Source organism: Pollachius pollachius (genome assembly GCF_949987615.1).
Source record: "Pollachius pollachius genome assembly, chromosome: 9".
In the NCBI taxonomy this organism is placed as follows: Eukaryota; Metazoa; Chordata; class Actinopteri; order Gadiformes; family Gadidae; genus Pollachius; species Pollachius pollachius.
The window spans coordinates 4,618,626-4,644,755 of NC_136942.1; positions in this window are offsets into that span (position 1 = coordinate 4,618,626).

The window sequence follows — 26,130 nt, forward strand, 5'->3', positions numbered from 1 at the left end:
TAGCAGTGTGTTTCGGATTAACCTTTAAGAGTCCTTCAACGTTAGCAGTGGTAGCCTGTGATGTGCCGTCAGTTTCTTAGTGTACGGTCCCATTTACGTTTATAGTACAAATACTACACATGCAATGGTATGTTATTTACCTGAGGTTGAATTTCACCCCCATGCGCTTCAAACATCTGAAATAATAAGCCATTTTTCTGGGGCTGTTAGTATTCGGAAGAAAGTACTTATTATGCAATGTGTTTACGCCTATGGGGGCTTCGCACGTATCTTTTTCCGTTTTCATTTGCTTGCAGGCAGCCAGTTGAATATGGGGCTGTTCAAAACAGTGAGTTCTGCACATTGAGATGTGTCACTGCTCGATGGCCAGAAGCTTATGTTTTTTCTTTCTACTTCCTAAAGTAACTGATCTGACATTTCCATTTTGGTTTGAGCTGTGCAGTTGATTTACTGGGGCAAAAAGGGAAAAATGAAGACCTTCAGGACTCAAAGGCAAGCATTGTAAATCTTGAAATTTGGTTAATTTAATTGGTTGCTCTATTGTCTTTTGCACACTTGCAAGCACACACACGTGCCTACACATGTGAGAAGTCTTAACACAAAAATGAGAGACAAAAACACAGCCTCTCTAGAGGCCGATGTATAGAGGGAGATTCACATACAAACAGCGTGCGAAGTACACCGTGGCATTCGGCGAGGCCCACCCACCATGGCCACACAGCACAGGAAAATTTGACCATCAGATGTGCATGTTCCAAACAAGTTGATCAGGAACATTCTGGGAAATTAAAGCGGGTCAGAATGTTAACAGTTCTTTCCGGTAGGCTATATTGAAAAGCTTTACCAGGCTCCCTGTCATTGTCCAATTCCAACACCACAATATGATTCTGGCACTCACTTGACATCGTTGCCAACAGGTTACTTAGTTTTATTTATATTCAACACCGGGCAGCACGGAAGACCTTGGCAGCCAACGAAGGATTGTTTTTATTTATTTACCAGTAGCCTTGACGCATACGACCAAAGGATTTGTTGCATTTGATCGAGTATAGTTTACTCCACAGAAATGTGTCCATGTGTCAATAATTTATAATAGGCCCCCCACAAACCTTCCTAATAAGCGTTTTCAACCGAGCTCAAGGAAGCTCAGCCCTGGATTCCATTCATTCAGAGCCGGCATACAACCTCCATCATTTTATCCCTTGCATTGAACATTCTAAACGTTTTGAAATCCTTTGTTATTCCCTTTTCCTTTTTTTCTTACAGTGCTTTAGTTGTCAGCCCTGGACCCTTCAGATAGAGCCAGTGTGTTGTATTTGCCAATGAATCATATGTGCTGATTCCTAACGTTTCTTTCTCCATGAAAGTAGTATAACGACTAGCCTAAACTCAAGGTCATTATCGGACATACTGAAAAGAAGACGTTCATATTCCTTAGTGAATTCCATTGTCATTCTATAAACTGCCTCCACAAAGGGCCATGGAAATAGTTTCAGTCTTCTAGTGTATCTCTTGAGGAGAAAGTGGTGTTAGAGACAGAAAATCGAGGGGCAGATTACGCATTTGCTCAAGGTTGCCTACAGGAATGGCTGCCGACATCGGGGGATCGAACAAAGTATCATTCGGCTAGGGGTCAGTTCTAGCATTTCGAGTCAAACGCACTATCCTGCCACTTAGAATGTAATTATTTGTATGGGCTGGGAATTTAACACACCTGCAGTCAGTGGTTAGTATTTGTCATCAGGGTGGGGGGGTGTAGTTGTTGTTGAGTCAAGATAGGATAGTTTAATAGTTCAGATACATTTTATTGTTAAAAGATGGTACAAACCAACCGACTTTTTGTCAGACAAATGTTGGATTGTACTTTTTCTTAAGTGGATCACTGTACCTACACATTTAATTTACGGGTTTCAGCCATGGAACGGAACGAAAATCTGTTTTAAAATGTAACTACCAGTTGAACTCCCAAATACCTAATTCAAGACAGGATGATAATTCCTCTTATCAGTGAATCACATTAATCCACAATTTATACGCCAATTCATCTGAATGGTATTATCAGAGTAAAAAACAATCAACACTTAACAGTATTTACACACACAGAGCTAAAAAAAAAATCGTTCTGGGATCTGCAGTGGGTCGGAGGAGAAGATGGATAAACCCAGGCCCGTGCTCCGGGGCCTTTAGAGAAGCGCTGCGGTTAATTGTACCAGAACTCCTTCCGTCCCCGCCGGCTCTATCTAGCAGGCTGGGTCATTTGCAATAGCCTCCAAACAGCTGAGTCACACAGCTGTGAGCCCAGCCAGGGCTACTTTAAATAAGACTCACCGAGCACACCATGACCCGACAAATCAGCGGCCTGGGATAAAAAGAGTGCTTCTGGAAGTGATGAGGTTTATGGGAAAAAAAGAGCACCGGCTGAAGAGAATGTGGACACATATATACGCACGCACGCACGCACGCACGCACACATTGTGATTCCACGTGCACAAACACCCGATACATGTTATGAATTCTATGCTGTCACATGTTGCGTCCGAAACCATTCATATAATTATGGTTCCCTCGAAATGGATTCTAAGACGTTCCGTGCAGCGCTGTGAGTCAAGAATAGAGGAGCTATCCACTATCCACTCACTTTACGCCGTTACACATACGCACGCACGCACGCACGCACGCACACCCGCACACACACATGCACACACACACACACACACACAGGATGTGCTGTAGAAGACCTTGGCTTGCCATCTTTCTTTCATCGTTCTTTACGCCAAGTTTAAAAGTAGAATTATATTTGTAATCCACCAATGAGAGGTCTGATCCACCAATGATAGGTCAGACATCATTCATTCTGCTGTCTTTATGTCTAATAAAATGACCCTTTCGGCTTCAACAGCCACATGCCGCTGGAATGCGCCTTCTGTTCATGTGGTTTTATTGTGATTGTTTTGAATTAAATAGTCATATTGTTTAACGCTGGCTGGCTGATATTCTTTTTATTCCGTTGTGTTGTCGAGTGGTCAGGTCAAAGGCCATGGAGCGATTCCCACGAGAGGAATCAACGTTGGTGCAGGGAAATACGTATGCCATCAGCATACTGCCTTTTATGAAGCATACAAATTCGTTTCTATAGAGACCAACGAACAATCAGCAAATTTCAGTCTCGAGAAATACTGAAACACTACAGGCCAAAACATACTTACTACCTTTTTGGCTCTGGTCTCTATTTATCGAGCCAGCAGCTGCATTTGGACGCTGTTGATAAGTACACCCAAACATTTACTCACTGGTGTTTGGCGATTTCCAGATGGCCCATAAACCATACATTGCAGGGAAAATGAACCAATCGCTAAACAAAAAGCAGGATTTAGGAAATAATCTAGGAACTTCAGAATATATAGACAACTTTTAAATAAGGTTAAATCATGGTGAATCAAAATCAGGGATGGGCAAAAGAAAATTCCATAGGGCTTTACTGACTTAGATAAAGTAAGCAAAGGGCCCGATATTAGACAAACTAACTTGAATCCATTGGGAAGCAGTCCTCCTCTAAATATTTCTACACAATAGGTGAAAAAACAATTACTTTGCCCTTAACAATAAACAAACTAAACTGCAATTAATCCAGAGAACGTCTAACGTTTCAAAATGTTCCCTATGGATATAACATTCAAATCGTTGTTTAGTGTATCCCAGTAGCTCTACAACAGTAAAAAGCTGGTAGACACTGCATGGCCAGGGGAGCTTTAGGTGTAAGATAGACTGACTATACAGGTTGAACTGTACATTGGCAGGCACTATCACAGACGTTTTTCAGCTCTCTAGTACTACTATTTTGATTCAAGTTCTTTTGGTATTTCTGGCCTACCTTTCTGATTTTTGAGTCTTCTGTGCGGGGAAATGTGAAAAAACAATCCTTTATTCTGCGCATGATAATGTTTGGAGATTGCATGGAGTTGGAGATTCTTTTTTAATTAATGTGTAATACTATTGATGGCGGATGGCGTTGTTTCTCGGGCAGATAAACAAATGTAACGCTAAAATGGGTCGCCAAATGTACTTTGACAAACATTATTATACCTGTGCAGCCTGTCTAAGTAAAGTCTAAAGTAAAGTCCGGTCTTGGCGTCGCATGAAGCCTATGTCTGTTCTAAATGCAGTAAGCCATCAGTGATCTAAGTCTCAGAAACTATGAAAACTACAACACTGCTATTGTGCATTCATTCAAAATGTATTCACACAGGTATTATAAAACTGTTACGACATCCTATTCAAAGAAGAAGTGTAGATAAAATAATGCTCACATAGTATTAAAACTACTATTCTGGAATTCCCCTTAATTGACTGCATTTCAGTTCTCCTGCCATTCAGCTGAGTGAGTGTGAGAACAGTGGACTGTGTTATCTGTCTTGAAGGGTATTGAAGCGAAGTAAAACGAAAAAAGGCAACCCTCAAACACGCATACATCTGCAAACTACAGTGTTCAGCACATGTCAAGCACTCGGTGAGTCTGTAGCCATGCATGGCAGGCAGAAAGTGCACGAATATGACCCCCTACTCATTCTCCAAATATCAAGGGGCCAGACCCCTGTCTTGGCCTGGGAGGAGGAAGCTTTCGGGTGTTACCCTGGTGGGGCCTAAAGTGACAGAATGTAATTCTCAACGCATCAATCAGACTGGCTGCAGTGCTGGGGGCCAGCGTGAGTAGCTAGCGTAGCGAGGGGCTAGCCACTCGCCATGCCACCGTTATTAGCTGGGGAACCGCCACTATTTTCTCCCTCTCCTTGTCCTCTGGCCCTTTTTTTTCCCTCACTCTCCCAGATGGCCTCCACAAGGATCACAAGTTCAACCGCAGTGAAATGTGTTGCCAGCGGCTGTGGGGGTCCCAGAGGTAGTATGACGCTCCGCATGGCAGGTTGGGGGTTGGAGGGGTGGGGGTCCGTGGCCTTACGGTACACTGCACTGCAGGGGTCCCTGCTCTGGCTGTCGCTGGAGCACGTATACCACTCCGGTCCGGTGAAGGTAACCCCTGATGAGCCTTTGTTGTATCAATTGAGTTTGCAGGGGACAGGAGACTGACCAATGGGCATCCGGCAGGGTGGTTCACTGGATTTCTATTTGTATTATATTTCAGCTTTAGTACTGATGTGTATGCAGCTGTTACCCCTGAAATCCCCTTCTGTGATGAAAACAGTATTTATCTTTCTTTCTGTCCGTCCATCCGTCTTGATTTATTGTTAACAACAAACAGCTTTGTGTTCAGAAAACTCAACAGACGTTTCGTACTTTTTTAATTGATCCCAGCAGGCTTTGTTTCAGACCGCCTTGACAGATGCGGGCCACCCGGGTGAGAACTGTTCTACCTCGGCACGTTAGAGGTTCAATGAGTTAACCAAGGACATGGTAATACGGTGGATTGCTGCCTTAACCTGGACCCCTGGGTACAGGACGAAGTGCCACATTACTATCCAACAGGGGAGGCGTAGCAAACTGTAGATGCAAAGATCAAGACTCTGTGATAAAAAAAGCCTGTAGCCACAACATAACTTAAAAGAGATACACCCGGTCCTTTGTGATTCTGGTACACCCTGTGGTTTCAATGCTAATTTAGAGATTGGATGTGACAGATCAGAGTACAAACTTGTCTAGTCTTGGAACTTCAGTTAGACGCAGAATCAGCTAAAGAACACAAATACTTCTTTACTGGCCACCCTGCTGGCAAACTGCCACGTAACTATATAGTACGTGTTTTTTATTGGGAGGGTAGGCTAGTGTTAAGCGTGTTGGACTACCAGCCTGAGTGTTCTGTGTTTGAACTGAAATCTGATGTCACTCCCAAGTCCCAACACTGAATAGTAAAGTAAATATAGTGGCATCGGGCCAACACCAGAGGTTCCATTAGGCCAACTCCTTGGGGTAAAAGCTCTCCTCACACACTAGGTCCACGTTTTCCAAACACTTTTTGTTGAGTCTTAGTGCTTCCTAAATGTATAGTCTGTGATGATGTCTTGTGTAGTGAGGTTTACGCAACGTTCCTGGCAGTATGGGCTAGGGTTGGGTATCGTGGCCAATTTCCTAAATTGATTTGATTTCGGTTCATAAGGTTCTGCATTGATTAATCACGATTTGATTCGATTCGATTCAATCTGATCTTAAATAATGAAAATGGCTCAACTGTGTCACAAAATACAAACCTACTTTCCATTTTCTCTTCACCTTAAACAACAGGTTTTAAGTGCAAACTTGTAAATTGGACAGTTTAAACTCGACCTGTAAACAAAACTGTCTCAAGTCTCGATAGTGCAATTTTGAAATTAGAAAGGAATTGCAAGTGAAAGTGTACTTGAACCACAACATTCCATTGCATTTTCGTTAGGATGTCGTCTTTAACACATGTATACATCAAGGGGATAACAGTTTCAGTCAGATGTTTACGTTGCACCATAACGTAGGGTGGTTCGAGCACCTGAATGAGCCGCTGGAAGCCTTTGTTTTCCACTACCGAGTACAGGCGTAAATCTTTGCAAACAAAAGTTGCGATGGCCTCTGATATCTTTATGGCGTAGGCCGCATAGAATCGGCTGGAAATGTTAGTGATTCCCTCAGTTTCTTTTGTTTTGCCTCGGACGGCTTGTTGTCAGAAGCTAATGTTAGCGTTGCGTGATACCTTGTCAAGTGGTTTCTGAGGTTTTTAGTATTTCTACAATAACTGAGCTCCGCTTGGCAGTCTTGCAAACCACTTTGGTTCTATCCAGCCCTTTGTCCTTTGTTGTTTTAAATCCGAAATGGTTCCGGGCGTCAGACTTTACTTGGGACAGCTTGGTGAGCGGGGTTTTACCTGCGTCGGTCATTTTGTCTATGCACGCTTGTGCGCTTGAACGTCAACCTGACGTAAACGCGCTGCTACATCATCACATACGAGACTACTGGAGTTAACTTCATAAACATTTTTTTTTTTAAAAAAACCTTCATGGGGAAAAATCGATCTCATGCAAGATGAATCGAAATTGCAAAATTCAAATGAAATTGATCCATAATCGATTAAATCGTTTTTTTTACCCAGCCCTAGTATAGGAATAGACACCTGGAATCCATTGATCTCATCCATTAGTAGGAGGGTAATGCTGTGCCAAAGTGCATAACAAACATAATGCCGCAAACATTCCCGACCAACAAATCACATGAATGATTACTCTCCCAAGTAATTCTGGGACACATCTGCTTCTTCCCCCCCCCGCTCGTTCTTCATATGGAAATCCCATGCACCTGATTCATGGTACTGACGGTCTTTTCTCTTCAGGGCGTTTGGCTTCCTTCTGGTGAAAAAGGGAAGAGACACACAGAAAACAACACAAAAGCGACAGAGGGAAATTGTCTCGTAACGATAACAAATGAGCGCCCCATGGGTGGCTGTGATGTTGCTGTGAGTGAGGCCCAGGATTGGAAAAGCCTCAAGAGCCCACTGTCTCAGGAGGCTTGCGTGGGCCACTGCGTTTTTTTCTCTCAGAGGCAGTGTTTCCCCTGGATTTCTTTGTAGTAGTGGTGCTGTGAGTTGGTAACCCAGCAATGCCAGTGGGGTCCGGGGGCATGCCCCCCCTGGAAGAAAATGTTGAAAAATAACCCTTTAAATTGTTACTTCTGGTGAGATTTTTTGGGGAAAAATGTACAGGTTGAGCTTCCAAATATGTCATAACAACCACCAGAGTCAAGGTACCTGCTGAGACCTTGACTCAGCAGTCTTTTTTTTTTTTTGCAATATATATTTCTCTTTTGGGGAAGCACTGCAGAGGTGTCTCAGAAGGGTACTCTAGTGGTTAAGGGGTTTGACTTGCAGCTGAAAGAATTGAAAGAATGTTTAAAATGTACCGCCCAATGTGTATTTTGAAATGCTTTGGATATTTTAGTCGATACTAAGTAGTATCTTTCTGCTGGTGAAAGTGTTGGGGTTCTTCGTTTTTCCCATTCTCTGAGATATACAGGTGGATGAAGCTGTGTTATTCTTTGAAATAATGGCTACACAATGGCTATTGTTCTCTGCACTACTGCTACTACAGATTATAACAGGCCCAATGAAACAAACCCTACCCAAACCCATGCATGTTCTGTTTGAACCTGGCACGGGCCCGTCCCATTGGTCACATTTATGGGCTTGAGCCTGGATTAAAACATTGTTAGCAAGAACTCTCATTCCAAATTGTTTGACTGACAAATATCTGATCAGAATTACATGTGGGACTGAATTGCTCAGCTCCTCTCGTGAAGGACTCCCAAAGTGAGTGCGGTGCTGTAGGTAGCGAAAAACACCATTAACATTTTCAAAGGTAACCTTTTGGGACTGGTGATGAAAACATCATTGACACAAGGAATTAACAATCAGACTTTGCAGATACACAACCTTATTTTGAATTGATCAAAGTGATTGATTGAGGTTTAAGTGAACAATTTTATAATACCACCCCATTACCACACTGAATAGATTAGTCCCCACCACATTTTTAACAAAAAACTAAAACAAAAAGGCTGTGGGGTATTTTTTTATTTTTTATTTCTCATACAAAATATACTCTGTACATCTGAGACAGGATATACGACCCAGTCTCACGGAAATACATGACACTGTCACGTCACGTCATTTAATCTATTCATTTGTGATCTGGGACACATAATTTTTTTTCGTGCCAAAAGCACAAATTTCAAACTCATTCGAAAAAGAAGAGATGAAGCAGCTACCTTTTTTCCCGTCGCGGTTTGCCTACAAAGCAGCGCACCTGCATTAATTATATTCGTGAATTGTCACAATTTCTCAGAATCAAAGGTGAAAGTAGAAACGGGTGGCCAAAAGCTGTCATATTGAAATTTGTGCTTTTGGCACGAAAAAATGGAAATTACGTGTCCCAGATCATGAATGAATAGATTAAATGACGTGACAGTGTCACGTATTTTCGTGAGACTGGGTTGGGATATACAGTATAAAACATACAAAACACCATCACATCAACCTTGTTGATCAAAGCAATTATTGATGGATTTTTTCATCTGTATAGTCCAAGAGTCCTGCAATATATGAATACATTTCTTAAAATGGTTCTTAACAAGGCTGTTTTAATGTTGTGCTCAAGCTAGTCATCGACAGTACAGTCATCAGAATGTGACTTTTCCCCTACTTGCAGATTAAAACTGAATTTGGTGAAAACCAATCAAACTTCCACAACTCCATGATGTCTTATGAACAAATTCCAAGCAAACATTTTCAAAATAATGCTGTGCATATCGGATGCCATCGATGTTTTGCATATTTTTTCGATTTAATGTGGATTGATGTCTTAGTTTGCGCCGGATAATTACATGGTAATCTTGCTCTGTTTCTCTTGCTCTCGTCTAATTAGGGGCTCTTCATTGGCCCCTGTTCATCGCAGTGTTTTCCATTGACAGGGTTTGTTTATGCTCATTATAATTAATCGTATGCATCTCACTGCAGCTTTGATTCCAGCAGATCAATATTTTATGCAGAATCATACATTTAAAAACCCTATATCGAGAAGCATCATTCTTTGGGGGTTACGGTGTAAAAGTGTAACCCTAAAGAAAAGTGACTCTCACAAACTGGATTGTATTGTCAAACACAGACTGTCAATTTAGAGTGCGACAGCTATTTTTCAAGCTGTCGGACAATAACATATGTTGCTCTGCCAAATGACGTGTTCCCAGGGGAGATGATCCTTACCCAAAAAACAATTACACATCGAAGCTACAGTGTTGTTTAAAGTATGGTACAGTACATCGAGTAACCAGGCTGGACACCTCATGCTGCATTCTGCAAACAGTTAGCAGTGGGTGAAACAAATAGATCAAACATAAGACAGTACTTTCCTGGTTTGCTGCTGGGGTTCGTACCGAAACACTGCTTAGATGTTTTTTCATTTTTGAAGACATCACACATGTGTCCCTGTTGAAATTGGTCGGACTGTATGTCTGTTGATTTTGTCTGTCTGGCCATCTGAAAATTCATTATATTACTAAGCAGGTTATTAAGTAAGTAGTGTTAATAAATGTGCGTTTCACTAAGCCATTAACATTACAGTGGATTTGCATCGATGACAATACAATGACGTGGTCACACTGTCGTGGCAGTTATCTGCATTGTTAGCCTCTGCATTGTAATATCACTTAGCAATATGTTCAATGAAATTGAATTACAGTAATGTTCTATTGTTTCAATAACTTACAAGGTGGCTGTAATTATCCAGTCATTTGGTTTTCAGATCAAAGCTGTTGAATCAATCTCCAACTTGTAATGCTGAGATAACATAATGATGCTGGGTTTCTTTAGGAAATGAAATGTTAATCATGGTCAATCAATCTACATTCACTAACTCAGAGCCTTGGTAATCCGTGGTGCTATCTGGTGATGCATCACCTCGGCAAATCCTCTTCAGAATTCAGGTCACACAATGACATTTAACCACGCGTCTTCACAGCCTAAGAATAGGAATCAAATTATGAGGCTCTTAACTGCCTTTAAAATATCCAAAACTTTAGCATTAGCCCCAAAACTATTGTTGAGACTGATATTCGTTTTACCCCTGTCCTAACGACAAATGGATGGGGTCTTGAAGCGGAAATGATTATGAACAGATGGCAATGGTAATTGTAATAAAGCGTAATTTGAAACTCGTGATCAAAGAAACTGAAAGGGAAACAGTTTGGATACCTATCTTATTTTCCTGCACAACAAATTAGGTGACCACTGATGATTGAGCGAGTCGAAACGGTTTACAGTTAGGATCTGAACGGTCATGTCGGGTCGTGCTAGCATAGCTGCTGAGTGGACATTATTCTGCCTGAGAAATGAAAGCCCCTTAGGGAAATAAAAATGCTTCCAATTTTTTTCTAGTACAACAAGCAAAAGCAGTGTTGTCCCTGTAGTTTGGCTGTAGCATAAAAAAAGCATCCTACTTGGTTCTAATTGAATTTTCGTTTTAACAAGATGGCCGAACTCAATGCAGGTTGAAAATGAATACTTCATCACAGCTTTAGTTTGAGTTAACATGACATGTTTAATATACGTTTTACAGCAATCAATGAGGTAAAAGGGTATTAACTAGTCAGACATTGTAGCATTAATTACAATATTTGTCACTGCATTACGATCAGCAAATAATAATCCATTTTTTTATGTGATAATGGGCCTCTATGTACATATACCCAGCATTTTCTTCGACCAACCCAACAGCAACAGTGTGTATTCATTCATTCATTTTCCTACCTCTTTCATAGTCATAAGGGACTAGATGTGATGCATCACATGACCACAGACAATCATTTCACTCTTTCAATAATCAGGTCGTACACCCATAGCCGGCCCTCCCTATACGCGAACTAAGCGGCCGCTTAGGGCCCCCGTACGCCAGGGGGCCCCCAAGAGCGTGTTTTTATTTTAATATATATATCTTATTTTTTATTTATTTATTTTTTTAATGCGCAAAGCAATTTACTTAACAAGAAAGGAAACATTGTAAACATACAGCTCATAATAGTTTAAGAAAACAATGGTGGAATTAAGAATTCTGACTGTGTCTGTCTGTATAGAGTTCTGATCTTGATAACCTAAAACAAAGTGATTCTGACTGACCTGGCAACTCTACACATTTTGTTAATGTAATGCTCGGTGTTGCTGAGAGGGCAACAAGCAAGGAGCATGATGTTTGATTCAGCGCAGGCGCTGCTTTGACTGATCCCAAACTGGCAACCGCGATGATGACGATACGGTACATGACAAAGCTAAACGAAGCTTGCTACCTTTGTCCGACATCGCCTCTCTCCCGCTCTCTCCCCCAGGGCCGGTTCTAGCCCTTTGGTAGCCCTAGGTAAGATTGAGTTTTGCGCCCCCCCTTCCCATAGCGAGCGGAGCGTTGCCCTGTTAATTGACATAACTATACTAAACATCACTACAGACACATATTAACTGATTTACCTTTACTTAGCTTATTAGTTTTTTTCACCCACTTATAGCTATACCTTGTTGCAATTGAACAATGTGTGATGAATGGACAACAAGCAACAGAAAAGCTTCAGAACATTTTCTACATTCACAACATTCAGACAGTAAAGTAAAAGTGGAAATGTGGTGTGTGTGTGTTACCTTATTTTGATTGTTTCAGTGAGCATACTTAATAAGTAGTAAAATAGTTGCAGAAAATCATGTTCAAAGAGGTAGGGATAAAAAATGTACGGGTTATGAATGCATAACCCGCTCTGTGGCAAAACTACTCTATCAACTGCAAAGCAGGGCCCCAAAATGATCCTGCTTAGGCCCCCCAGGTGCGCAGGGCCGGCCCTGCGTGCACCATATTCAAAGCAAGTTTGGAGTTGAATAAAGAAAAGACAATGCATCTTACAATCAGGGCAGGATCCAAGTGGGCATGTCTGATTTGGTGCTGAATGTGATGTCCTCCTTCTATGTCTTCATAATTCCCCCAAGATAACTCTGAATTCCCTTTAAAAGGAAAAATTCTTCACCATTCCTATAGCTTGCTCTACCATCTCTCTATGGACACATATTTAGATGGATCAAAGCCAATTTTGTGTAGCCTGTGTGCCATCATAAAGAAGCCTACGCCTACACAGAACCACCAAGGCTTCACCTCCCATCCATTCAACTTTCCATATGTTTTTCAATGTAAATAGAGCTTTATATTTACATTTAGGGCATTTAGCAGACGCTTTTATCCAAAGCGACTTACAATAAGTGGATTTGTTACAATAAGTACATTTGTCATAAGAAGTGAAACAATATATCGCTGTCGGTACAGTAAAGATGTTCATCGAACCAAGTGCAAGTATTACAATCGCTAGGCTAACCCATTCCCCGTGTAAAGCAACGATAGCAGCTACTCTAGATGCTACACAATTAAGTACCTTGAATAAGTGTAATGTGCAAGTGCCAGGACGTACAACATTCAATGGTGGCTGTGCCTTGGTTTCTATGCAGAGTCGAGGTGAACTCTGAACAGGTGAGTTTTGAGTCTTTTGCGGAAGCTGGTGAGCGACTCTGCGATCCTGACATCGGTAGGGAGCTCGTTCCACCACTGAGGTCCCAAAACAGAGAAAAGTTGTGACTTCGCTGATCGACCTTTGCTTGCTCTTAGCGATGGTGGTACCAGACGTCCAGCTGAGGTAGTTGAGCGGAGGGATCGAGCTGGGGTGTGTGGCTTTAATAATGCTTGGAGGTAGGCAGGGGCAGTTCCATCAGGGGCAGTTCAAGAGCTGTAATGCATTGGGTATTTGGTATTGTTTGCCTTTCAATCTCACAACCTGGAGGTAGAGATGGGCGATATGGCCTAAAATCCATATTGCGATATACATTGCAGCCTCTTGCGATAACGATATATATCACAATATAAAATCATAAAATAACTGTTTCAGAACAGGTTACATAGACCCTAAGGAAAGCCAAACTGCTAAATGTATTTTAAAAAAAGAGAAAAAGAGAGAGTCATTTCGAGAACATTTATTGTGAAACACTGTAATCATACAACATAATGTTGCAGATAAATAAAATTAGTATTGGGTTTCTTTCCTTTAGTGCAAACCATTCGAAAAGGCACTACACTTAGTTTAAGTCCTTGGTTCTTAAATGCCACCCAAGATGCAGAGAACAGGAAAAACGGGTGTCTTTCTAGATAAGGAACAGACACTGTACTGACAATTAGGGATGGGCATGATTAATTGATGATCGATAATTGATTGTTAAGATTTTTGTCGATGACGTGATATTTTTAACCATCAAAAGGAGGTTGACCCAGCCGGAGAGGTGGTCTCGGAGACGTTGCTCAACATGGAGCAAAGAGGAGACGGAACGTCTTTTGGATTTTTGGGTCCGATATCCAAAAGACATTCTGTCTCCTCTTTACTCCATGTTGAGCCACCACCCGACGGTCCGACAAAATAAAGTAAAAAGTATGCTGGAAAACATAACTTAAAAATGCCGATGCATTTAACACATTCAGAGTCAGGATCAGGGAGAAGGAGTTGGACCAGTCCGCAGATCAATGTATATCACGCTGGATATCCATGATTGTTTACTTTCACCGGTGCTTCCCCCCCCCCCCCTCCCCTTTTTCTTTAACGCTTTACAACGCCCCAGACCTTTTTGTCCAAAGATTTAACGTTCTTTGCACACATGTAGGTTTGTTGACGAATTCTGGCACTGTTGCGAAAATTGCAATGTGAAAAGGAATTGCACCAAACCAAAAATTAAACATTGTATTTTGCGTCATCAACATGCATTTTCGCGATAGAGCGATCTCTATCGTAGGCCATTTTTTATCGTTTATATCGTATATCGTTTATATCGCGCATTACTACCTGGAGGGTGATAGCCATCTCATTCAGAGGAAGACAATCAAAATGCTACCAATTCTGCTGGGTGGCAATAACGTCAAACTGTTATTTTTCATGTCCCATGGTTATTTGCAGAGCCATTATTGCTTTGTTATTCTAGAATCTATGGGATCCAAATTGGATTTGCCTTGCAGTTATTAATTAATTTGTTCTCAGGGTGTCTTCGCGCACAACATAATGCTGTTTACTTAACTAAAACTCGCTATGTTATAAATAACATTATATTGCATTTGTCCCATCTGAGAAGTCAACAGTGTTTAAGAAAGGACAGCACTGTTGTCATGTTTGTGCATCTGGCTTCAACCCCCCTGTGGGGCTGTGAAGCAGTGCAGCCAGTCTGCATATATTAGCCAAAGCAATGATGCGGATGCTATGCATCACTTTGATGGTGTTTTGTTTGTTATTCACTGTCCCTGTCAGAGGGCGTCGAGGCTGAGTATGTTTCACTCTTTTCATGCGGGGCTCGGAGGCAGTGACTAGGGTTAATGACTCCCCCCACCAACAGAAGCTCTGGACACCAGGGCATTGGATGGCAGTTGGGGGTGTGAGTAGGGTGCAGGGATGTAGGCACATCTCGACATCAAAGAGTCAGGGGTTGAGATGGATTATGTTAAGTCAACTGTGCAGCGCGTCTGGACTTTGGCGGAGGGGACAACACATTGGTTATCATGCTTAAAAATTCTACATGAGGAGATAAACCATTTTCATGGATTTCATTGACGAAGACCAAAAGTATATAACTGATATAGAGAACTGAATCTCCCAAGCATTTGACTTAAACATGCTCCCCAGCGGTCGTTTAATAGTCCTGGGGAAGTTTCATTTTCAATAGATCTTTTGTAATTACACACTTCTCCTCTAGCTGTACACTGTATTATTTTAGTTGCACCTTTCCTTCTTCTTATCTCAAACCTCCCATTGCTTCAGAGCACTGTGGTGAATGTACAGCACGCCACGTACAACACAGTTCTAGTGCTGATTAAAGGCGTTAATCCTTTTGATTCCTGCATGAAACAAAACCAAGTGTGACAAAAAACAGTTGTGGAGTCGTTGCTTTTTGCCCATTGAAAATTGCATGGAGACAGCAGATATGTGCTCTTGAAAGTCAAAGTGATGTATTCTAGAGAGGGATTAGCGCCGTATAGGGGAGTGCTTTAGTGTCGGCCATAATGTCTTCGCTTTCACCATCTCCTTGACGGATCAGTATTGTTGCTGTGTTTATGGGTTCCTGTCTGGCCTTTATGGTCACCCTTCATGCTGTTTGTGGTAAATGTTTGGCATGCTGCATGTTGACCGAGGATGTTTCAGGACGCACGTGTACAGGTAGGCTGGTAAGAAGAGAAGGATTGAACGGTTCTCCTTATTCTACCTGTAGGAATCGTTGAGCAAGTTAGCCTTAACCCTACCTGCTCATTGTTGACAAATTAATCTTGTTGCATCAGATTAAAGCCTCTTCCTCTGAAATCAAAATCAGTACCTTTTGGGTACATGGTGTTTCGACCACACCCTGGCCGCCGACAGACTATCCCATCACCTTTAGTAGGTACTTTTATTCACAGCAAAATACAGTGAATCAAGATGCATGTCATTAAGGATCAGGCAGAGATTTGGCATCTTCGGGATAAATACCTTTCCGTGGTGAGTGGCTGTAAAACCCTAGCCTATACTCTATCTATTCTGCCACCTATTTAGCTAAATATGATGCTAATTTCAGCCCTCATTATGCTTCCCCTTCAAAACAATGACGCTGTGCAAATGGCTTGACCTTTCCCTGGCAAGAAACTCAAAAAGCCCATTAGAAACAACTAATTGAGTGAATAGTTTGGTTTTGCACTGTAAGCCCAGTCCCTTGTGATGATGACAGGGGTTCAGTGTAGTAGGCAATCATGTTTCACCATGACTGTTTGGCCCACAAGATAGCACAAAGCAACTCTCAGTATCTCTGAAGCCTAAATAGTCAACAGGGGGTATAGGTGATGAACGTATGTAGGGTGTTGAATTGGTTTTGGGTTCCCTGATTTCCGCAAACCTACCTGAAGGCCTCCTTGAGCTTGGGATGACTATGCCTTCCATGTTACCTTCATAACATGCGTCTTAATACAACTTAATACACTTTGGATACAAGCGTGTGCTAAAATCACTAAAAAGGATTTACTTTACCAGCAAGGCAACAGTGATCAGTATAATCGATGTTTTGTTAAAGACACAAAAAAATGTTCTCTGACAAAATAGTCTATTTCATGATGACACAATCACATTTTGTTTGAGAAATAACCTTAATTCGAAAAACAGATAAAAACGTGTCGATTTTTTGCCCTCTTCTCCGTACTTCAACAGTCTCAAAAAAAATAGTGGCTAGCGGTTTCTGTTTGATTTCGGTAACACACAGGATCCTGTCTTCAAATTAGATGACACGGCGTGCTTGTCTTCCAGCTAAATCCTTTCTTCTGTTTGTGTGTTGGTGTGTGTGATGTTTGCCATTAGTCAGACACCAGCGGGTGGTTTAATGCACAAGGCTAATTGCAGGTAGTAGAAGAGGAAGGAAAGGCATTACATTGAGGGAAGGCCCTGAAGGGAGGAACCGAACCCTCGCAAAAAAAAACTAACGAAGCATGAGTAAACACTTTTCCTCATTCACCCATCACCTCCTCCTGCTATCCCCCTCCTCTTCCTCCTCCATTTCCTTTACCCCACCTCCTACTTCTTCCCAACTTCTCCTCCTCCTCCATCTCCCCATACCCTCCTCCCATCTCCCTTCACCCCCCACTCGCCTCCTTCTCCTCGGCTCCTTCTCCGTATACACCCTCCTTCTCCGCGGCCCCTCCCTATCCCACCTCCTCCTCTCCACCTCCTCCTCTCCACCTCCGAAAAAACAACAGTTTAACCAATTTGGTCTCGTGCACTAATTCTCAGACACGTTCGATTTTTGTTATTTTGTTATTTGAAGGGGGAGGGCGGGGGGGGTGTAATGCGTCATTTCAACTCACACGTGTGCCTTGTTTTTTCTGCATTGACCCATTGTCCCGGCCTCCACGGTGTCCCAGTGAGGAGCAGAGGCTGTGTCATTGAGTTGTTCAACATGTCGTCGGAAGATCTTGTGCCAACTGGGGCAACAACAAAGATGAATGGCCATCCTCCGAAGGTGGACCTTAACTACTGCACCGCTTTCTCCGTGGAGCCCAGCTGGAGATGGAATTGCTGTGTGAAGGGGAGATGAGGGTTGCTCAAGGGTATTTAAATCATTTTACAATCCTTACTTTTGGAAGGACAGTCATAACATTTTAGTCAGCCAAGCCTTCCCAAATAGCTATATATATCCATACATATGTATAATTCTTTTGGGGGGGATGAAATTGTATAGGGTCCACATTGCACGGATTGGCATGCACTTCAATCTGAAAAGTATGCAGATTCTGTAGAGTTAAAAAAGTAATGTATTTAGTCAAATAAAATGTGTTCATGCATATATTAGGGCTGGGCAAGTTAACAAGTTAATTACGCTTTAACGCAATCTTATTTTAACGCATTTAATACAAATTGACGCATTAACAAACGGTCTCTTTTTTTCTTTTTTTTCTTTGATTTTGAACGGTTTTGGCCACAGAATGTCAACATTCATATCAGAAATAATTTTTGTTTTTAGTTCGACTTACTTTACATTAAATTACACTTGAGGTAAGTGACTGCCTGATTACAATTGCAGTAAGTGATTGTGTTTACAATTCCCAAATGTGTGGTGTTCTGTAAGTTTCATATTCAACCCACACTGAGTGCGTCAATAAAACTCCCTCAAGATCACTTGGTCTAATTTTTGCTTATTAAGTACATTTGGTATGAATGATAATGTGTCATTCCATTTGATAATGTCATTTAACTTCAATTGGACTGGATTTAAAATATAATTTTAAGAGTGTGATTAATCGCGAGTTAACCCACCAATACTATATGATTAATCATGATAAAAACTGTTAATCTTTGCCCAGATCTAGTATATATGTATATGTGTATATATGTTTGTGTATACATACTGGAATGAATGTGGGGAAAATATCCACATATAGTCAGCGACCCTTGCAGCTTCTGAGGTGCACTGATTGCTCACTTGATACGCTGTTGAACAGCCTGCGCCTCTCTAAGGCGGGCAAAGCTTCGGCTAAAAACAATACGGCTTGTTGAAAATGATTTCAGCTTCAAAGGGAAACCCCTTACTGCAAACTGCTGGGTGGCGTTCGTACGGTGTCCAAACGCATCTCGAGTGAACACGTTGATGAGACCACTTATTACAATGATACCTTATTGCTAATTTCATTACAACACACTGGGAGACAAAAAGGCCCGTCACAATTTGCTTTCATGTTGATAGACTAATTTTGCTTGAGGCGAGGTGTTGAATCAAAGCAAGGCAAAGCAAAGCAAAGAGATATTTTTCCTATTTGTTGAAACATGCTTTACATCCCTGCAGTAATCAATAAATCAAATGCTCTTACAAAAAAAAAAAATCTGGTATCTGCGGCTGTCCCCGGCCTGTAATAGCCTTTCCCATCATTTAGTTCGGCCCAAATGAAACGATGGGATGTTGCCACACTGTCAAAATAAAATCTCTTATTTTTTCAAACCAAACCCGATTACCGATTTTAATTGAAGAATATCAATGCTTAACAAAAGCAAAATAAATAACACACGTCTCCCACTCTGCTGCGTGCCTCAGTTTAAGACGTTGGAATAAATGTGATATGCTACTGCTTATGGTTGCCACAGACTTTAAGAAAACTCTACACACTAACTGTATTCAGTGTATACTGCCATGTTGTATTTAACCTTTAAAAACAAAAAAACAATTGATTTTTAAAAAAATATAAATCGCCCTAAACCATTCATTCGAATTACGATAAAAAAGTGTATTAATCACCCAGCTCTTCTGTCTACCTATCTACCCTGCTTCCTGTAGGCTCTGCCTTTGCACTCATGGCACATGCCCGGAGTCACAAGGCTAGGCAGACCTACTGCTAAAGCTAGAGCGCTAGTCACGTCTTTTGATGGAGCGGCTTTGGAAGGAGGCCTGAATGGAGGGGTTGGACATTTTCGGTTGAATACTTTCAAAATCAAGCTTACTCTGGCTGATTTCTCCAAATTTCATCCCCTAGCTTTTTCTTTTGCCATATACTACTTAAACAACCTTTGTTGAAATTGTGTTTAAATAACAATTCTATAGTGGCTGTTACAAAGCAGGCGGCACTGTTTTGTTCATGTTTCCATATGCTGCTGGAAGCCAAGGTATCCATGTTGTTTACGTTTAGTGGAAAATTGAATTCCCCGATTGTCGTTGTATCGAAACCTTTTAAAGGTGGTTGTAATAGGTACACAGGGCTTTTCCTTAACCAAAAGGACATGCCTGGTGTATTTCTGCTTTGTCTTGTTGTCTCCGCTCATTGAAACAACCTAAACAGACAATGTTGTATTGTACAGATCAAAATCGATACAACAGCTCTGTGACTCTTGTTCTATTGAACATTTGGACAGCAATGGAAAAAAGTATTCACACTCTCTCTCTCTCTCTCTCTCTCTCTCTCTCTTTCTCTCTCTCTCTCTCTCTCTCTCTCTCTGTCTCTGTCTCTGTCTCTGTCTCTCTGAGCAAGGGCGTTAGGAACCGGGGGGGACGGAGGGGACGTGTCCCCTCCAATATCGGAGACAGGCACATTTGTCCCACCTAAAAATTATACCGGATCTGTCAGGTTTCCGATATGTGTCCCCCCCAATGTTAAACTCATTCCTACGCCCCTGTCTCTGAGAGATGTTTTTACATTGTTTACAACCAAAACTATAGTGCCAGTCCAGGCTTGGCCCTGGAGGAAGGGCATTCTGTCAGGCTGGAGCCAGTTCAAAGTAGAAGCACCAGGTGCCCAGTCAGCAGGGCCTTTCGTCTCATCCAAGTGCCACGGGCAATCCTCGTCCAATGGCTTCATGGAGAGACCCCCGACTCCAGGTTTCTTTAGTCAATGCAGTCACTGATACACTGACACCCTTATAGATCCAAACATAGCTGTGGTTCTTCATAATTGAGCGGTAGTCGAGTGAAAAAGGGAGGTTCGGCACAGAAAAATGTCTTCTTTCAAATTGTTTTATCAAATGGAGAGAATTCACAAAAAATATAATAATTCTGCAAAGTGAGCTCTGGCAAATTGAGATGATGAGTCCTTATTCGCAAAACAACGTTTTCTAAATTGCTCTCTTACAACAGTACATATTTTAAAGTAATCCAAGCACTGGAAATGAGCACTATTTTAAGTGGAAGAGAGGCCGGTAAAAAGGTTACAGTTAATGCGCTTATCATCATCAAGTGAGTGTTCCCAATGGCAAAATAGTTTTACTGTTTTCATCCACTCTTTTCTTTCTATTTAAATAAGGGGAAAATGTGTAACGACACAAATACCAGCATTGCCAGTGCTACTAATGATCTACAACAAGTGGAAAACAATAAAAGTGCATGCATACTCAAATTACATGTGTCTCTCAGCAGCACGTTAGTGAACATGTTGTTTTTTAATGACTTGATTCGAGATCAGAAAACAATGAGTGGAAAGGCTTTTTGTTTTTATAAATGTTTCATTCTAACCAATTTATCCTCTAGAGTTCTCTAGGGAACAAACTACGAAAGCCCCACAGGCAACATGAATAGTTAATTCTTAAAAATGTGTATTATTCTTACCTTAAACGGACTAAAGCAGCCATATATATTTTTGTGTTTGTATTATTTGGTAGCATATCGAATGGTTGAACATCGTGGTGTATCAATTAGAATTCAGCATATGGAAAAACCAAAACATCAAAATAATACTTCAAAACTGTCCCCCTGTTTATTCATTTTCATTTCTGGCTATTTGGTTCTTTGCATTTCCATGGTCAAACGTGGGCTAGACGTAGCCATTCGTTCAGCTATTGGGTCAAATGGGAATGCTATGCTGCATTAACCAATACAAATAAATAAAACATATGACGAAATCTCGAAACCTCTGAGAAAGAAAGAAGGATAGATAGAAAGGTTGGTAGATGGATCGATAGATACAGTTAGATGGATAGACAGAGACATCATTTTTATAAATGTATGGTGCAAGAATAGTGTGAAACCAACGTAAAAAAGGCCAAGTGAAACAACCACTTAACTTGTGAACATCTACAGCTAGTGCTTCGTTGTTCATCGAATCACAAGCTGTAGCATCTGTGATTCGGTGGCAGGTTCTGCCTTATCCCTTACTTTAACTGAGGAATATTCTTCATGGTCAGTTATTGGTGTTTGCTTAGTGGGTTTATGTGCAAACTAATATACAGACAGAAAGAGACTTGGGCTCTCTCTCTCCAGAGTGCCATCTTATATTTTATTTTTCTTGTGTGTGTGTGTGTGTGTGCGTGTGTGTGTGTGTGTGTGTGTGTGTGTGTTCTGCGCTTGTTGCCTCCCACCTCAACCCATCTCTTTCTCCTTTAAATCTCTGATAAAACAATTTAATGTTAGCGTTATATTGAGTGTGGGTTATTATAGATGTTTGAAACAAAGTATTTTTATGCTTCCCTTTTGTTCCAGGTGTGAGCAAGGAGCCACGCTCCAGTATTTCTGTGGTCTCTTCACCTGGACACAGCGCTTTGTAACCACAACAACGCGATTGTTCAATTGCAACGATGCTCCTGGAGCAACATTAATTATAATGGTGTAGGAACAACACCGACAAAGCCCTTTCAGACCGGGCCCCCTTCTGGACACAAAATGATGAATTTGGAACCCAAGAACTCATAAAATATATCTCGCCGTATCCCTTTAAAGGTCAATAATCTGTCGGAAAAAAAAGTGACGTAATTTAAGTAATTGGGTTTGGGACAGCATCATCACAGTGTGTATTGGGAGCTGGTGTATTCCCTATACATTACGAGGGCCTGTGTGTGTGTGTGTGTGTTCGTCTCAGATGGAGAACAGTTTATTAAAAATGTATGGGCGAAACAAGCCATCAGAGGACAGTAATTGTGAGCAGAGGGCCTGATCCGGAGACGTATTCTGCCTTCAAGTCCCATGGAGAATGATGCAAAAGGAATATCTTGAACAAACAAACTTCTTCTGAAAGGTTCCTTGCACAACAGGGGACAATTTGGGGGTTTGCCGTCGCAGAGACAAACAAGAGAGACAAAGTTAAGAGACGGAAAATATATATACGAGTCAAACATTGAAAACAACAACAACAAAGACAAAGGCTTATAAGCAAACAAGTAGCTGGCATCTGTATACGGGAAAAGAAAAAGCACATTCAAGGGCGTCGTACATATTTTGAAAGCGAGGCGCTCACAGCCTCACCGTGCGCAACACTAACAATGCAGAAGCCAAAGAGAATCCGTCCTATTACTTTGTGATATCAGATGCGACATACATATCTCTCTATATATAGATGTGTCTTTATCCCTCGGACAATTATGAGCAGACAGAAGGGGCCAGCCACGGGAGAAGGAAGGCTGGCTGTTATTTTTGGGCCGCTGTGTTCTTTCTCCTGTCAAGAGCAGGTTGTGCAGGAGTGGAACAAGAGGAGGAGACGGAGATTCAGGGAGTTGTGGGGCTCCAAGTGCTAGCAGGATTTAAACAGTGTTATGCAGAACTTAATTATCAAGTTATGAAATAGAGTACCAAAACAAGGTGTGATGACAGCCCGGGTTGCCGTGGCAACTGGCGTCGACGACCCTGGCAGAACTACAAAAAAAAAGATGTATGAACTCGGCAGAAAAAGGGAAACGCTTCGGAGCTTAGGAATTGATGGACTACTTCAATACTCTTCATTCATTCTGTTCCATGTGTGTTTTCGTATCGTTTGATATTCTGTTCACAAAGGAAATAGTTTAAAAATATATATATATATTTTTAAACTATTTATATATATATATATATTTTTTAAACTATATACATTCTTCTCCATTGGGTTTGCTAGTCTTTTCATAGATATATTGGACCATCAATATCATTGGAGATACAACAGTGAAGTGCCCTACTATTAACATGTACAGCATTATCCAACAAGTTAGTGGAACTGTTGTAGCCAAACAGAACTCCAAGGTGTAATTCTGACTTTCATTACAGTCCTAGGCATCGGGTTCTTTGACGAAAATATGTTTAAACCACTCCTAGAAGTTATGAAGATGTTTGATTAATTCAGTTGTTTCGTAATGCATAATGCACAAAATGACCCGCAAGAAACGGTACTGTTGCATCTCTAACAACTGTCCTTCATCATAATGCACACATCCAGCCGGCGGGTACAAAAAAATAATTTTCCCGCCTCTAAAGCTGTTTGTTTAAATCTATGTAATCTCAAACCAGGGCACGAGGAAGTACCTCTCCGGCTTCTTGTTTGTATGTGGTCTATTTGTCGTGCCTATTGGTTTCAGTCTGTGAGTTTGTGTGGCCGTGTGTGTGCATACATGTGTGTCAATAACAAAAAAAAAAGAGAAAAGAGTATCTCTTGTGTTTTTTTCCTGCTGTTTCTCTTTTTTCCCCTTGTTTACTTGCTTCCTGCAGCCGGGGTGAGGGGTGTTAATGAGGGTGCAGCCACCCCTGCCACCCGATAACACCGCTCGGCTGCGCCCATCAATACCATGATAGTGGCTGTGCACAGATTTGCTGGTAATTATGCCCTCTGGAGGTACCTCCCTCCCTTTCCTCCCGCCCATCCTCCTCCCCTCAAAGCACCTGCACCTCATCCTTCTCCACCCTCCCTCCACCGTCTCCCTGTTTGCGTGGCCCCTTTAGGTTTCCCTCCCAGACAGATGCGGAGGAGGAGCCATTGAGAGCCATGCAGGGTGGAGCTTGGACCTCCGGGGCTTGTACCTCAGACTGCATCATGGGCTTTCTGTTGGCCATATTGAGAGTACTCAAGAGAATTATAGTTCTGTAATATCCTAAATCAACATGAATACACCGTAACCTGGGCTTATGTCAACACGTTCTGCCATGTCTCCCGTGAGAAATGCTGTGGCCCTTTCATACACAACAACGTCTCATCGTAATGACGTATTATTTTCTCTTATGCTTCCAAAATGGAGGTGGTCCTCGCGATGTGATGTAGCGATGAACACACGCTATTAGGGGAGGAAGTACACAGCAAAGTAGCTCAGCTGTGCCGGATAGGGCTCATCCTGTTTTTTTCTTTATTTACTTTTTCCAAGTCTGTCAGCGCACAGTCAATTAAGCAGCAGCCCCTCAACGCTTTGTAAAGAAACCACCATTAAGGTTGTTCTTTTTTTCCCTTCTCTTGAACGTGTGGGGAACAAAACATCCTAATGACAGTGTTCTTGTTTAGTTTCCTTCACATTTGCTTGATGAAAAACGAAAGAGAAAGCCTTGATGAATGAACAAACTGAGACTTCAAATGCAGTTTGTTTCTTGTGATACTGACTGACGAACAGAACGTAACAGAAACAGCCCATATACCACAGCAAGATAACCAAATAAAATCACACATTATAAAACAAGATTAACTTTATTGTCCGGAAGAAAATTTGTCTTTGACACATGCAGTATCTACTGTTAAATAACACAAATAACATTTGCATACAGCACAAAGGCGCTCAACCATTCAGATGCACACAGAGACTACTGACTGCCATTATCAAACTAATTTCACCCTGCTCATGGTCCAACACACCTGTAGTCATCATAATAACATTCATAACATGTGCATCAAGGGTACAAAGCAGCCTCATCAACATGGAATTGTCAAAAGTGTACATGTGTGCATTTGAAAAGCAACGTTATAGGGGTAGGCCTCTGGCTAACATGCCATTTAGGTCTTTGATGGACAGGGCGACAAAGGAGTTCTTAATGCGGCTGAGCCTGCACTGGGAGTCTGCCTGAGGGGAGAAGCTGGTCCTCAGGGTGGAGGACATGGGTGGGGTCTGAGATAATTATTTGGGCCTGTCTCACAAATGTTTTATCAAAGACTGCAAATGCCTGGAGTGCGGGATGCTGCCTGACTCCCATGATTTTCATGGCTCCCTGCAATAGCCGGGGTAATCTGGGGTTTCAGCTGTACACTGAGGCTGCCAAACCGGGTGGAGATACCATACAGCCGGATGCCCTCAACCACCACACGCTAGGAGAGGAACACTTTCTGGTTGACACTAAGGACCCCCAACCTGCTAAGGACCCCCAACCTGCTAAGGACGTGGGGTGTTAGCCCCTCGTTCAGACATTTTGTACCAGAACACTGCATGTCAGTTATCAAAAAGCACAACAGACGTGGATTAGGATAAACGATAAACCCCGCGGAATGAGCATGGATTGAATATCCCACGGTGGCTGCTTATCTCCTCCCGGTGGCCACATGAGACAGAGAGGCGGAGAACGACGGCTTTTGTTCTCTCCACATCGTTTTTTTTTTTACCTTTTCCTGCATTGTTTCCTTTCCCTTCTTTCCTTTCGCTTGTGTTTCACGTAGGTGGGGGCAAATTGGCAAGTTTGGTTGCCATGACAACAGCTCCTGTCTCCAGCTCTCCCTCCAGTTTCACTCCCTCTCTTCATCGCTATCCCACTCTCTCCAGTTTCTCTCTCTATACAATCTGGCGAGGGTGACAGGTGCGTTAAGCCTCATGAGCGAGTGAAAATGAGAAAAAGAGAAGAATGACCCCCCTCGACTTTCTCCAGGGTGAGAGAGAGAGAGAGAGAGAGAGAGAGAGAGAGAGAGAGAGAGAGAGAGAGAG